Below are 12,320 nucleotides of genomic sequence, written 5' to 3'. Positions count from 1 at the left end.
TCAAAATTGTCTTAGCTATTCTAGTTCATTTGCCCATGAAATTTGAGAATCAGTTTGTCTGTATGTACAAAACAAATCCTGCTGGGATTTTGACTGGTATTGAGTTCAATCTACAGACCAATTCAGAAGTGACATCTTTACTCAGTTGACACTTCCATTCCATGAATACCATGTTTCTCAATTTGCATGATTTCTTTTATCAGCATTTTGTAGTTTCCGCCACATAGATTTTGTAGATGTTTTATCAGATTTATACCTAAGCATCTCATTTTGGGGACCTACTATAAATGGTATTTTAAAGTTTTAATTTCCTTGTATGTACATTGTCAGGATACAGAAATGGGATTGATTTTTATGTGTTGATTTTGTGTTCTGTTACTTTGTTAAGCAAACATGTTAGTTCTAGGAGTTTTTCTCTCTCTTTTTTATTGTAGATCCCTTGATATTTTCTACACATATGGTTATGTCAGCTGCCCAAAAGAAGTCAGTTTTACTTATTCTTTTCAAATCTGTATTCTTTTTACTTCTTTTTCTTGTCTCATTGCACTGGATAAAACTTCTAGTATAATGTTGAATAGGACTGGTGAGATTAGACATCCTTGCCTTGTTTCTAAGGCAAGGGGAAAGTATTCAGTCTTTCACCACTAAACATGATGTTACATGTAGATCTTTGGAGACAACCTTTATCAGGTTGAGAAAGTTTCTATCCTTAGTTTGTTGATAACTTTTATCATGGATGAATGCTGAATTTTGTCAAATGCTTTTTTCATATCAATTGATATATGATTTTTCTTCTTTAAACTGCTAATATGATTGATTACATTGACTTATTTTCAAATATTGAACCAGGTTTGCATTCCCAAGATGAACTTCATTTGTTTCAGTCATACTATTTCTGGATTGGATTTGTTAAAGATCTTGAGTCTATGTTTATGGGTGATACCGATCTGTAATTTTCTTTTTTATACTGTCTTTGTCTGGTTTTGGTTATATGGATAAAGCTAGCTTTGAAAAATGTGTTGAAATGTTCCCTTTTCTGTTTTCTGGAGAGATAGTGTAGAATTGGTGTTAATTCTTCTTTAAATGTTTGGTAGAATTCACCAGTGAAACCACTTGATAATGGATACTTCTCTGGGGGGAGGTTTTCAACTATGAATTTCTATATTAGTTATAGGACTACTCAGATTATCTATTTTATCTGGATGACATTTGGTAGTTTGTAGTTTTCAGGGAATTGGTCCATTTCATCTAAGTTGTCAAATTTATGTGCATAGAGTTGTTCTTAGTATTCCCTTAATAGCCTTTTAATGAATATAAAGTCTGTAGTGATTTCCCCTCTTTCATTCCTGATATTGATGATTTGAATCTTTGCTCATTTTTCTTTGTTTAGCCTGGCTAGAAATTTACGAATTTTACTGATCTTTGCAAAGAAGCCGTTTTGGGTTTCATTGATTTTCTCTATTTTTTTCTTATGTTTCCTATTTCATTGATTGTTGCTGTTTCTTTCCTTCTGCTTGATTTATTTAATTCTTTTTCTACTTTAAGGAGGAAGCTTAAGTTATTGATTTCAGATCTTTCTTGTTTTCTAATATGAGCATTTAATGCTATAGAGTGCCCTAAAACCACTGCTTTTTGCTGTATTCAACTAATTTTGATATATTTTCATTTCCATTCTGTTCAAAATATTGCTAATCACTCCTCGGACATTTCTTTGACACATAGATTATTTAGAAGTATATTATTTAATTTCTAAGTGTCTGGAAATTTTACGATTATTTTTCTGTTACTGATTTCTAGTTTAATTCCATTGTGACTAGAGAACACATTCTGTATGAGTTCAATTATTTTTAATTGGTTAAGGCTTGTTTTATGACCTAGGATATGGTCTATCTTGGAGAATGTTCCACGTACACTTAAGAGAATGGGTATTCCTGCTGTCATTGGGTGGAGTAATATATCAGTTGGATTCAGTTGATTGATGTTGTTGTTCATTTCTTCAATATTCTTTCTGATTCTGTCTGCTTATTTCCATCAATTACTAAAACTATAATTATAGAGTTTTTCCACTTCTCTCTGCTCTGTCAAGGTTTGCTTCTTGAATTTTGAACTTCTGTTATTAGAAGCAAATACATTTAGAATTACTAGGTCTTTGTGGTGAATTGACTCTTTTATCAATATATAATGTTGTTCTTTACCCCTGGCAATTTCTTAGCTCTGAAGTCCATTTTGTCTGATGTTAATATAGCCATTCCAATTTTTTTACATTAGTTTTTTTCTGGTTTATTTTTTTAATTGAAGTATAGTTGATTTTCAATATTATATTAGTTTCAGGTGTTACAACATAGTGATTGAATATTTTTATAGGTTATACTTCGATAAAGTTATAAAATATTACCTATATTCCCTGTGCTGTACAATATATCCTTGGAGCTTATTTATTTTATACAAAGTAGTTTGTACCTCTTAACTCCTTACCTTTATGTTGCCTCTCCCTTATTCCATCTCCCCACTGGTAACCACTAGTTTCTTCTCTATATCTGTGAGTCTCTTTCTGTTTTGTTATATCCATTCATTTTTTTAGACTCCAACATATAAGTGATAACATACAGTATTTGTCTTTCTCTGTCTGACTTATTTCACTAATACCCTCCAGGTCTATACATGTTGTTCCAAATAGCAATATTTCATTCTTTTTTAAGGCTTTTCATTCATTTTTTTCTTTTTAATGTCCTTATTGGAGTATAATTCCTTTACACTGGTGTGGTAGTTTCTGCTTTATAACAAAGTGAATCACTTATACATATACATATGTCCCCAACTCTCCTCTCTCTTGCGTCTCCCTCCCTCCACCTTCCCTATCCCACCCCTCTAGGTGGTCACAAAGCACCGAAATGATCTCCCTGTGCTATGCAGCTGCTTCCCACTAGCTACCTATTTTATGTTTGGTAGTGTATATATGCCCATGCCACTCTCTCACTTTGTCCCACCTTACCATTCCCCCTCCCCTTACACTCAAGCCCATTCTCTAGTAGGTCTGCATTTTTAATCCCGTCTTGCCCCTGGTTCTTCATGGCCTTTTTTTTTCTTCTTAGACTCCATATATATGGGTTAGCATATAGTATTTCTTTTTCTTTTTCTGACTTAACTTCACTCTGTATGACAGACTCTAAGTTCATCCGCCTCACTAAAAATAACTCAATATCGTTTGTTTTTATGGCTGAGTAATATTCCACTGTGTATATGTGCCACATCATGTTTATCCATTCATCTGTTGATGGACACTTAGGTTGCTTCCATGTCCTGGCTATTGTAAACAGAGCTGAAATGAACATTATGGTACAAGACTCTTTTTGAATTCTGGTTGTCTCAGGGTATATGCCCAATAGTGGGATTCCTGGGTAGTATGGTGGTTCTATTTTTAGTTTTCTAAGGAACCTCCACACTGTTCTTCATAGTGGCTGTATTAATTTACATTCCCACCAACAGTGCAAGAGGGTTCCCTTTTCTCCACACCCTCTCCAGCATTTATTGTTTCTAGATTTTTTGATGATGGCCATTCTAAATGGTGTGAGGTGATACCTCACTGTAGTTTTGATCTGCATTTCTCTAATGATTAGTGGTGTTGAGCAACCTTTCATGTGTCTGTTGGTGATCTATATATCTTCTTTGGAGAAATGTCTATTTAGGTCTTCTGCCCATTTTTGGATTGAGTTGTTTGTTTTTTTGATATTAAGCTGCATGAGCTGCTTGTATATTTTGGAGATTAATCCTTTGTCAGTTGCTTCATTTGCAAATATTTTCTCCCATTCTGAGGGTTGTCTTTTTGTCTTGCTTATGGTTTCCTTTGCTGTACAAAAGCTTTTACGTTTCATTAGGTCCCATTTGTTTATTTTTGTTTCTATTTCCATTTCTCTAGGTGGTGGGTCAAAAAGGATCTTGCTGTGATTTATGTTATAGAGTGTTCTGCCTATGTTTTCTTCCAAGAGTTTGGTGGTGTCTGGCCTTACATTTATGTCTTTAATCATTGTTGAGTTTATTTTTGTGTATGGTGTTAGGGAGTGTTCTAATTTCATTCTTTTCCATGTAGCTGTCCAGTTTTCCCAGCACCACTTATTGAAGAGGCTGTCTTTTCTCCATTGTATATTCTTGCCACCTTTGTCAAAGATAAGGTGACCATATGTGTGTGGGTTTATCTCTGGGCTTTCTATCTTGTTCCATTGATCTATATTTCTGTTTTTGTGCCAGTACCAGACTGTCTTGATTACTGTAGCTCTGTAGTATAGTCTGAAGTCAAGGAGCCTGATTCCTCCAGCTCCGTTTTTCATTCTCAAGATTGCTTTGGCTATTCAGGGTCTTTTGTGTTTCCATACAAATGGTGAAATTTTTTCTTCTAGTTCTGTGAAAAATGCCAGTGGTAGTTTGATAGGGATTGCATTGAATCTGTAGATTGCTTTGGGGAGTAGAGTCATTTTCACAATGTTGATTCTTCCAATCCAAGAACATGGTATATCTCTCCATCTATTTGTAACATCTTTAATTACTTTCATCAGTGTCTTATAATTTTCTGCATACAGGTCTTTTGTCTCCTTAGGTAGGTTTATTCCTAGATATTTTATTCTTTGTGTTGCAATGGTAAATGGGAGTGTTTTCTTAATTTCACTTTCAGAGTTTTCATCATTAGTGTATAGGAATGCCAGAGATTGCTGTGCATGAATTTTGTATCCTGCTACTTTACCACATTTATTGATTAGCTCTACTAGTTTTCTGGTAGCATATTTAGGATTCTCTATGTATAGTATCATGTCATCTGCAAACAGTGACAGCTTTACTTCTTCTTTTCCAATTTGGATTCCTTTTATTTCTTTATCTTCTCTGATTGCTGTGGCTAAAACTTCCAAAACTATGTTGAATTGTAGCAGCGAGAGTTGGCAACTTTGTCTTGTTCCTGATCTTAGTGGAAATGGTTTCAGTTTTTCACCTTTGAGGATGATGTTGGCTGTGGGTTTGTCATATATGGCCTTTATTATGTTGAGGATCATTCCCTCTATGCCTAGTTTCTGTGGGTTTATATCATAAATGGGTATTGAATTTTGTGGAAAGCTTTCTCTGCATCTATTGAGATGATCATATGGTTTTTCTCCTTCAGTTTGTTAATATGGTGCATCATGTTGATTATTTTGTGTATATTGAAGAATCCTCGCATTCCTGGGATAAACCCCACTTCATCATAGTATATGATCCTTTTAATGTGCCGTTGGATTCTGTTTGCTAGTATTTTGCTGAGGATTTTTGCATATATGTTCATCAGTGATATTGGCCTGTAGTTTTTTCTTTGTGACATCTTTGTCTGTTTTTGGTATCAGAGTGATGGTGGCCTTGTAGAATGAGTTTGGGAGTGTTCCTCCCTCTGCTATGGTTTGGAATAGTTTCAGAAGGATGGGTGTTAGCTCTTCTCTAAATGTATGATAGAATTCACCTGTGAAACCATCTGGTCCCAGGCTTTTGTTTGTTGGAAGATTTTTAATCACAGTTTCAATTTCAGTGCTTGTGATTGGTCTGTTCATATTTTTTATTTCTTCCTGGATCAGTCTCAGAAGGTTGTACATTCTAAGAATTTGCCCATTTCTTCCAGGTTGTCCATTTTATTGGTATATAGTTGCTTGTAGTAATTTCTCATGATCCTTTGTATTTCTGCAGTGTCAGCTGTTACTTCTCCTTTTTCATTTCTAATTCTATTGATATGAGTCTTCTGCCTTTTTTCTTGATAAGCCTGGCTAATGGTTTTTCAACTTTGTTTATGTTCTCAAAGAAGAACCTTTTAGTTTTATTGATCTTTGTTATCGTTTCCTTCATTTCTTTTTCATTTATTTCTGATCTGATCTTTATGATTTCTTTCCTTCTGCTAACTTTGGGGTTTTTTTGTTCTTTCTGTAATTGCTTTAGGTGTAAGGTTAGGTTGTTTATTTGAGATGTTTCTTTTTCCTTAAGGTAGGATTGTATTGCTATAAACTTCCCTCTTAGAACTGCTTTTGCTGCATCCCGTAGGTTTTGGGTCATTGTGTTTTCACTGTAATTTGTTTCTAGATATTTTTTATTTCCTCTTTGATTTCTTCAGTGATCACTTCATTATTAACTAGTGTGTTTTTTAGCCTCCATGTGTTTGTATTTCTTACAGATTTTTTCCTGTAATTGATATCTAGTCTCATAGCATTGTGGTCAGAAAAGATACTTGATACAATTTCAATTTTCTTAAATTTACCAAGGCTTGATTTGTTACCCAAGATATGATCCATCCCAGAGAATGTTCCATGAGCACTTGAGAAAAATGTGTATTCGGTTGATTTTGGATGGAATGTCCTATAAATATCAATTAAGTCCATCTTGTTTAATGTATCACTAAAAGCTTGTGTTTCCTTATTTTCATTTTGCACAATCTGTCCATTGGTGAAAGTGAGGTGTTAAATTCCCCTACTATGATTGTGTTACCATCAATTTCCCCTTTTGTGGCTGTTAGTATTTGCCTTATGTATTGAGGTGCTCCTATGTTGGGTGCATAAATATTTACAATTGTTATATCTTCTTCTTGGATTGATCCCTTGATCATAGGTAATGTCCTTCTTCGTCTCTTGTAATAGTCTTTGTTTTAAAGTCTATTTTGTCTGATATGAGAATTGATACTCCAGCTTTCCTTTGATTTCCATTTCAATGGAATATCTTTTTCCGTCACCTCACTTTCAGTCTGTATGTGCCCCTAGGTCTGACGTGGGACTCTCATAGACAACATATATACGGATCTTGTTTTTGTATCCATTCAGCCAATATATGTCTTTTGGTTGGAGCATTTAATCCATTTACATTTAAGGTAATTATCGATATGTATGTTCCTATTCCCATTTTCTTAATTGTTTTGGGTTTATTAATGTAGGTCTTTTCTTTCTCTTGTGTTTCCTGCCTAGAGAAGTTCCTTTAGCATTTGTTGTAAAGCTGGTTTGGTTGTGCTGAATTCTCTTAGCTTTTGCTTGTCTGTAAAGGTTTTAATTTCTCCATCAAATCTGAATGAGATCCTTGCTGGGTAGAGTAATCTTGGCTGTAGGTTTTTCTCTTTCCTCACTTTAAATATGTCTTGTCACTCCCTTCTGGCTTGCAGAGTTTATGCTGAAATATCAGCTGTTAACCTTATGGGGATTCCCTTGTGTGTTATTTGTTGTTTTTCCCTAGCTGCTTTTACTATTTTTACTTTGTATTTAATTTTTGATAGATTGATTAACATGTGTTGTGGCCTGTTTCTGCCTGGATTTATCCTGTATCGGACTCTCTGTGCTTCCTGGACCTGGTAAAATATTTCCTTTCCCATATTAAGGAAGTTTTCAACTATAATCTCTTCAAATATTTTCTCAGTCCCTTTCTTTTTCTCTTCTTCTTCTGGGACCCCTATAATTTGAATGTTGGTGCATTTAATATTTTCCCAGACGTCTCTGAGACTGTCCTCAAATCTTTTCATTCTTTTTTCTTTATTCTGCTCTGCAGTAATTATTTCCACTATTTTATCTTCCAAGTCACTTATCTGTTCTTCTGCCTCAATTATTCTGCTATTGATCCCTTCTAGAGAATTTTTAATTTCATTTATTGTGTTGTTCATCACTGTTCGTTGGCTCTTTATTTCCTCTAGGTCCTTTCTATACGTTTCTTGTATTTTCTCCATTCTATTTCCACGATTTTGGATCATCTTTACTATCACTATTGCGAATTCTTTTTCAGGTAGACTACCTATTTCCTCTTCATTTGTTAGGTCTGGTGGGTTTTTGCCTTGCTCCTTCATCTGCTGTGTGTTTCTCTGTCTTCTCATTTTACTTAATTTACTGTGTTTGGGGTCTCCTTTTTGCAGGCTGCAGGTTCGTAATACCCTTTGTTTTTGGCATCTGTCACCAGTGGCTAAGGTTAGTTCAGTGGCTTGTTTAGGCTTCCTGGTGGAGACGACTAGTGTCTGTGTTCTGGTGGATGAGGCTGGATCTCGTCTTTCCGCTGGGCAGGTCCATGTCTATTGGTGTGTTTTGGGGTGTCTGTGGCCTTACGATTTTAGGCAGCCTCTCTGCTAATGGATGGGGTGTGTTCCTGTCTTGCTAGTTGTTTGGCATAGGGTGTCCAGCACTGTAGCTTGCTGGTCATTGAGTGGAGCTGGGTCTTGATGTTGAGATGGAGATCTCTGGGAGATTTTTGCCGTTTGATATTACGTGGAGCCGGGAGGTCTCTTGTGGACCAGTGTCCTGAACTTGGCTCTCCCACCTCAGTGGCACAGCCTTTATGACTGGCTTGAGCACCAAGAGCCTGTCCTCCACGTGGCTCAGAATAAAAGGGAGAAAAAAAGGAAAGAAGAAGATAAAATTTTAAAATAAAGTAAAATAAAATAGTTATTAATATAAAAAATAATTATTCGGAAAAAAATTTTTAAGTAAAAAAAAACGACAGACAGAACCCTAGGCCAAATGGTAAAAGCAAAGCTATACAGACAAAATCACACAGAGAAGGATACACATACACACTCACAGAAAGAGAAAAAGGGAAAAAGAAATATATATCTTTGTTCCCAAATTCCACCTCCTCAATTTGGGATGATTTGTTGTCTATTCAGGTATTCCACAGATGCAGGATACATCAAGTTGATTGTGGAGATTTAATCTGCTGCTCCTGAGGCTGCTGGGAGAGATTTCCCTTTCTCTTCTTTGTTCGCACAGCTCCCGTGGTTCAGCTTTGGATTTGGACCCGCGCCTGCATGTAGGTCGCCTGAGGGCGTGTGTTCTTTGCTCATACTGGACGGGGTTAAAGGAGCAGCTGATTCAGGGGTTCTGGCTCACTCAGTCCAGGGGGAGGGAGGGGTACGGATGTGGGGTGGGCCTGAGGCAGCAGAGGCTGGTGTGATGTTGCACCAGCCTGAGGCATGCTGTGTGTTCTCCCGGGGAAGTTGTCCCTGGATCACAGGACCCTGGCAGTGGCAGGCACCACAGGCTCCAGGAGGGGAGGTGTGGGTAGTGACCTGTGCTTGCCCACAGGCTTCTTGATGGCTGCAGCACCAGTCGTAGAGTCTCATGCCCATCTCTGTGGTCTGCGCTGATAGCCGCGGCTCATGCCCGTCTCTGGAGCTCCTTTAATCGGGGCTCTTAATCCCCTCTCCTCACGCACCAGGAAACAAAGAGGCAAGAAAAAGTCTCTTGTCTCTTCGGCAGCTCCAGACTTTTTCCCGGACTCCCTCCCGGCTAGCTGTGGTGCACTAGCCCCCTGCAGGCTGTGTTCACGCAGCCAACCCCAGTCCTCTCCCTGGGATCTGACCTCTGAAGCCTAAGCCTCAGCTCTCAGCCTCCACCCAACCCGGTGGGTGTGCAGACAAGCCTCTCGGGCTGGTGAGTGCTGGTCGGCACCGATCCTTTGTGCGGGAATCTCTCCGTTTTGCCCTCCGCACCCGTGTTGCTGTGCTCTCCTGCATGGCTCTGAAGCTTCCCCTGTCCGCCACCCACAGTCCCCGCCCACGGAGGGGCTTCCTAGTGTGTGGAAACCTTTCCTTCTTCACAGCTCCCTCCCACTGGTACAGGTCCCATTCCTATTCTTTCGTCTGTTTATTTTTTCTTTTGCTCTACCCAGGTACATGGGGATTTTCTTGCCTTTTGCAGGTCTGAGGTCTTCTGCCAGCATTCAGTAGGTGTTCTGTAGTAGTTGTTCCACATGTAGATGTATTTCTGATGTATTTGTGGGGAGGAAGTTGATCTCTGCATCTTACTCTTCCACCATCTTTTTTGTTTTTTTGTTTTTGTTTTGTGGTTTTTTTTGCAGTATATGGGCCTCTCACTGTTGTGGCCTCTCCCATTGTGGAATACAGGCTCCAGATGCACAGGCTCCAGATGCGCAGGCTCAGTGGCCATGGCTCACAGGCCCAGCCTCTCTGCAGCATGTTTTATCTTCCCAGACTGGGGCACAAACCCATGTCCCCTGCATCGGCAGGCGGACTCTCAACCACTGCGCCACCAGGGAAGCCCTCTTCCGCCATCTTGAAGCTCCTCCTCATTCATTTTTGAATGCTATCTATTTTTTTCCTTTTGCTCTCAACCTATTATATTTGAAGTGAGTTTCTGTAGGTGACATACAGTTGGGTTGTGTTTTTAATCCATTTTAATTTTTGTCTTTTCATTGGCATTTAGACCATTTAATATAATTATTGATATGACTGGATTTAGGTTTTCCATTTTACTGTTTATATTCTGTTTGGTTCCTCTGAATTATTATTCCTGTTTCCCTTCTCCTGCCTTCTTTAGAATTATTTAAACTTTTTTAGTAACCAATTTTTTTTTTTAGTAAACAATTTTAATTTATTTATTGTCACTTTGACATCTCTTTGTCTAATTTTTTTAGTAGTTGCTCTAGGGATTACAAAACACACACTTTTCACAGTCTATTTAGAATCAATATTTTACCACTTTATTTGCAATGTAAAACCCTTTCCAGCATTTTGGGCCCTTTACCCTCTCCACTTTGTGCTATCATTTCCTTATGTATTACATCTACATACACTGAAAATCCCATCAGAAAATGCTGTAATTCGCTTTCAATCAAGACTCAGGAGAAGAAAAATAGTCTATTATATTTACGCAGATTTTTACCATTTTTGTCTTCTTCCATCATTTGTAATGTTCCACTCTCCCTTCTGGTATCATTTCACTTCTGTATGAAGAAATTCCTTTAGCAATTCTTTTTCAGCAGGTCTGCTTGCTGTGAATTTTCTTAGTTTTCCTTTATCTAAAATTGTGTTTTAAATTTTACCTTCATTCCTGAAGGGTATTTTTTGCTGGATTCTCTGGATTGATAAATCTTTCAATATCTGAAAAATTGTTTGTTGCTTCTTTCTGATCTAGAGTTTCTGATAAGAAATCTACAGTCATTCAAATCAATGTTCCCCTATACATAATGCATCATTTCTCTCTGAATGCTTTCAAGATTTTTTTACCTTTATTTTTCAGTGGTTTTCTTATGATGTATCTATCTATGGGTTTCCTTTGGCTTATGCTGGTAGGGATTTACTCATTTTCTTGAATCTGTAGGTTGGTGTCTTTCACCAAACTTGGGAATTTTTCAAGCCATTATTTCTTCAAAGATTTCTTTTTTTCAGCACTGCTTCTTTCTCCTTTCCTTCTGGATCTCCAGTGGCATGACTGATAGACATTTTATCATTGTCCCATGTGTCCCTAAGGCACTGTTTATTTTTTTTCTAATCTTTTTTCCTCTGTTGTTCACATTATATAATTTCTATTTATCTACCTTCAAGTTTATTGACTCTTTACTGACATCTCACTTCTGCTATTAAGCCCATCCAGTGAGGTTTTTTTAAAATTTCAGTTATTGTATTTTTCAATTCTGAGTTTCCACTTGGTTTCTACTTCTTTATATCTTCTATTTATCTAATTAGACTCTGTATTTTAACATTTGTTCCAAGAGTGTTTGTGCCATTCATTTGAGTTTTTAATAGTAGCTGATTTAAAGTCTTTGTCAGATAAGTGCAACATCTGCATCCTCTTGTTAATATCTGTTGATTGCCTTTTGCCATGCAACTTGAGATGATCATGGTTCTTTGTATGCCTGGTAAACCTGGAGTATATCCTGGACATTTTGATATGACATTATAAAACTCTAAGTCTTGCTTAAATTGTATGGAAAACATTTACGTTTTTGCTTTAGCAGTCAATCTGATTAGGTTCAGGTCACACGTTCCCACCAGCCTTCCGTGGGCTGATGGTTCAATGTCAGCTCAGTTTTCAAAGCTTTTGCAGTGTTATTCAGATCTGTCTGGTGTGTGTGTTTGTGTGTGACTAAGTGGTCAGTCTGGAATCTAGATGGATGCCTGTTATCTCAGTTCTTTGGTATGCTCATTCGGATCTGATCAACATAGGCACAGGTTAGTGGTGGGTATCTAGGAGGTCATTAACAAAAAACATTATGGGGTCAGTTTCCTCCCACCTCTCCACAGTCTCCCCAGTGCTACTTAATTCCTGGGACTTCCCTTTCAGTCCTCCAGTTGGAAATTGTTCACTTCTGCAGCTGTGCCACATCTGGAAACAAGCAGTGGGAAAAGAGAGATAAAAAAGCAACAGTGTGTGGCTCAGCTCTCTTGCGGCCAGAGCTCCATCAGAGACTAAGGGTTCCCCTCTCCAAGAGTATTGGTTCCTGAAGGCTCTCACTGCTGCCACTGTTGCTGCCACTGCATGATTGCCTGAGGGTTGGGATGTGAGAGAAGAGAAATAAAGGGAAAAATGGAGGATTTCCCCCCTTCTCTCACTTCT

Source organism: Orcinus orca, chromosome X (genome assembly GCF_937001465.1).
Source record: "Orcinus orca chromosome X, mOrcOrc1.1, whole genome shotgun sequence".
Taxonomy (NCBI): domain Eukaryota; kingdom Metazoa; phylum Chordata; class Mammalia; order Artiodactyla; family Delphinidae; genus Orcinus; species Orcinus orca.
The sequence above is the reverse complement of the archived record's forward strand: the minus strand, read 5'-3'. Positions refer to the sequence as shown.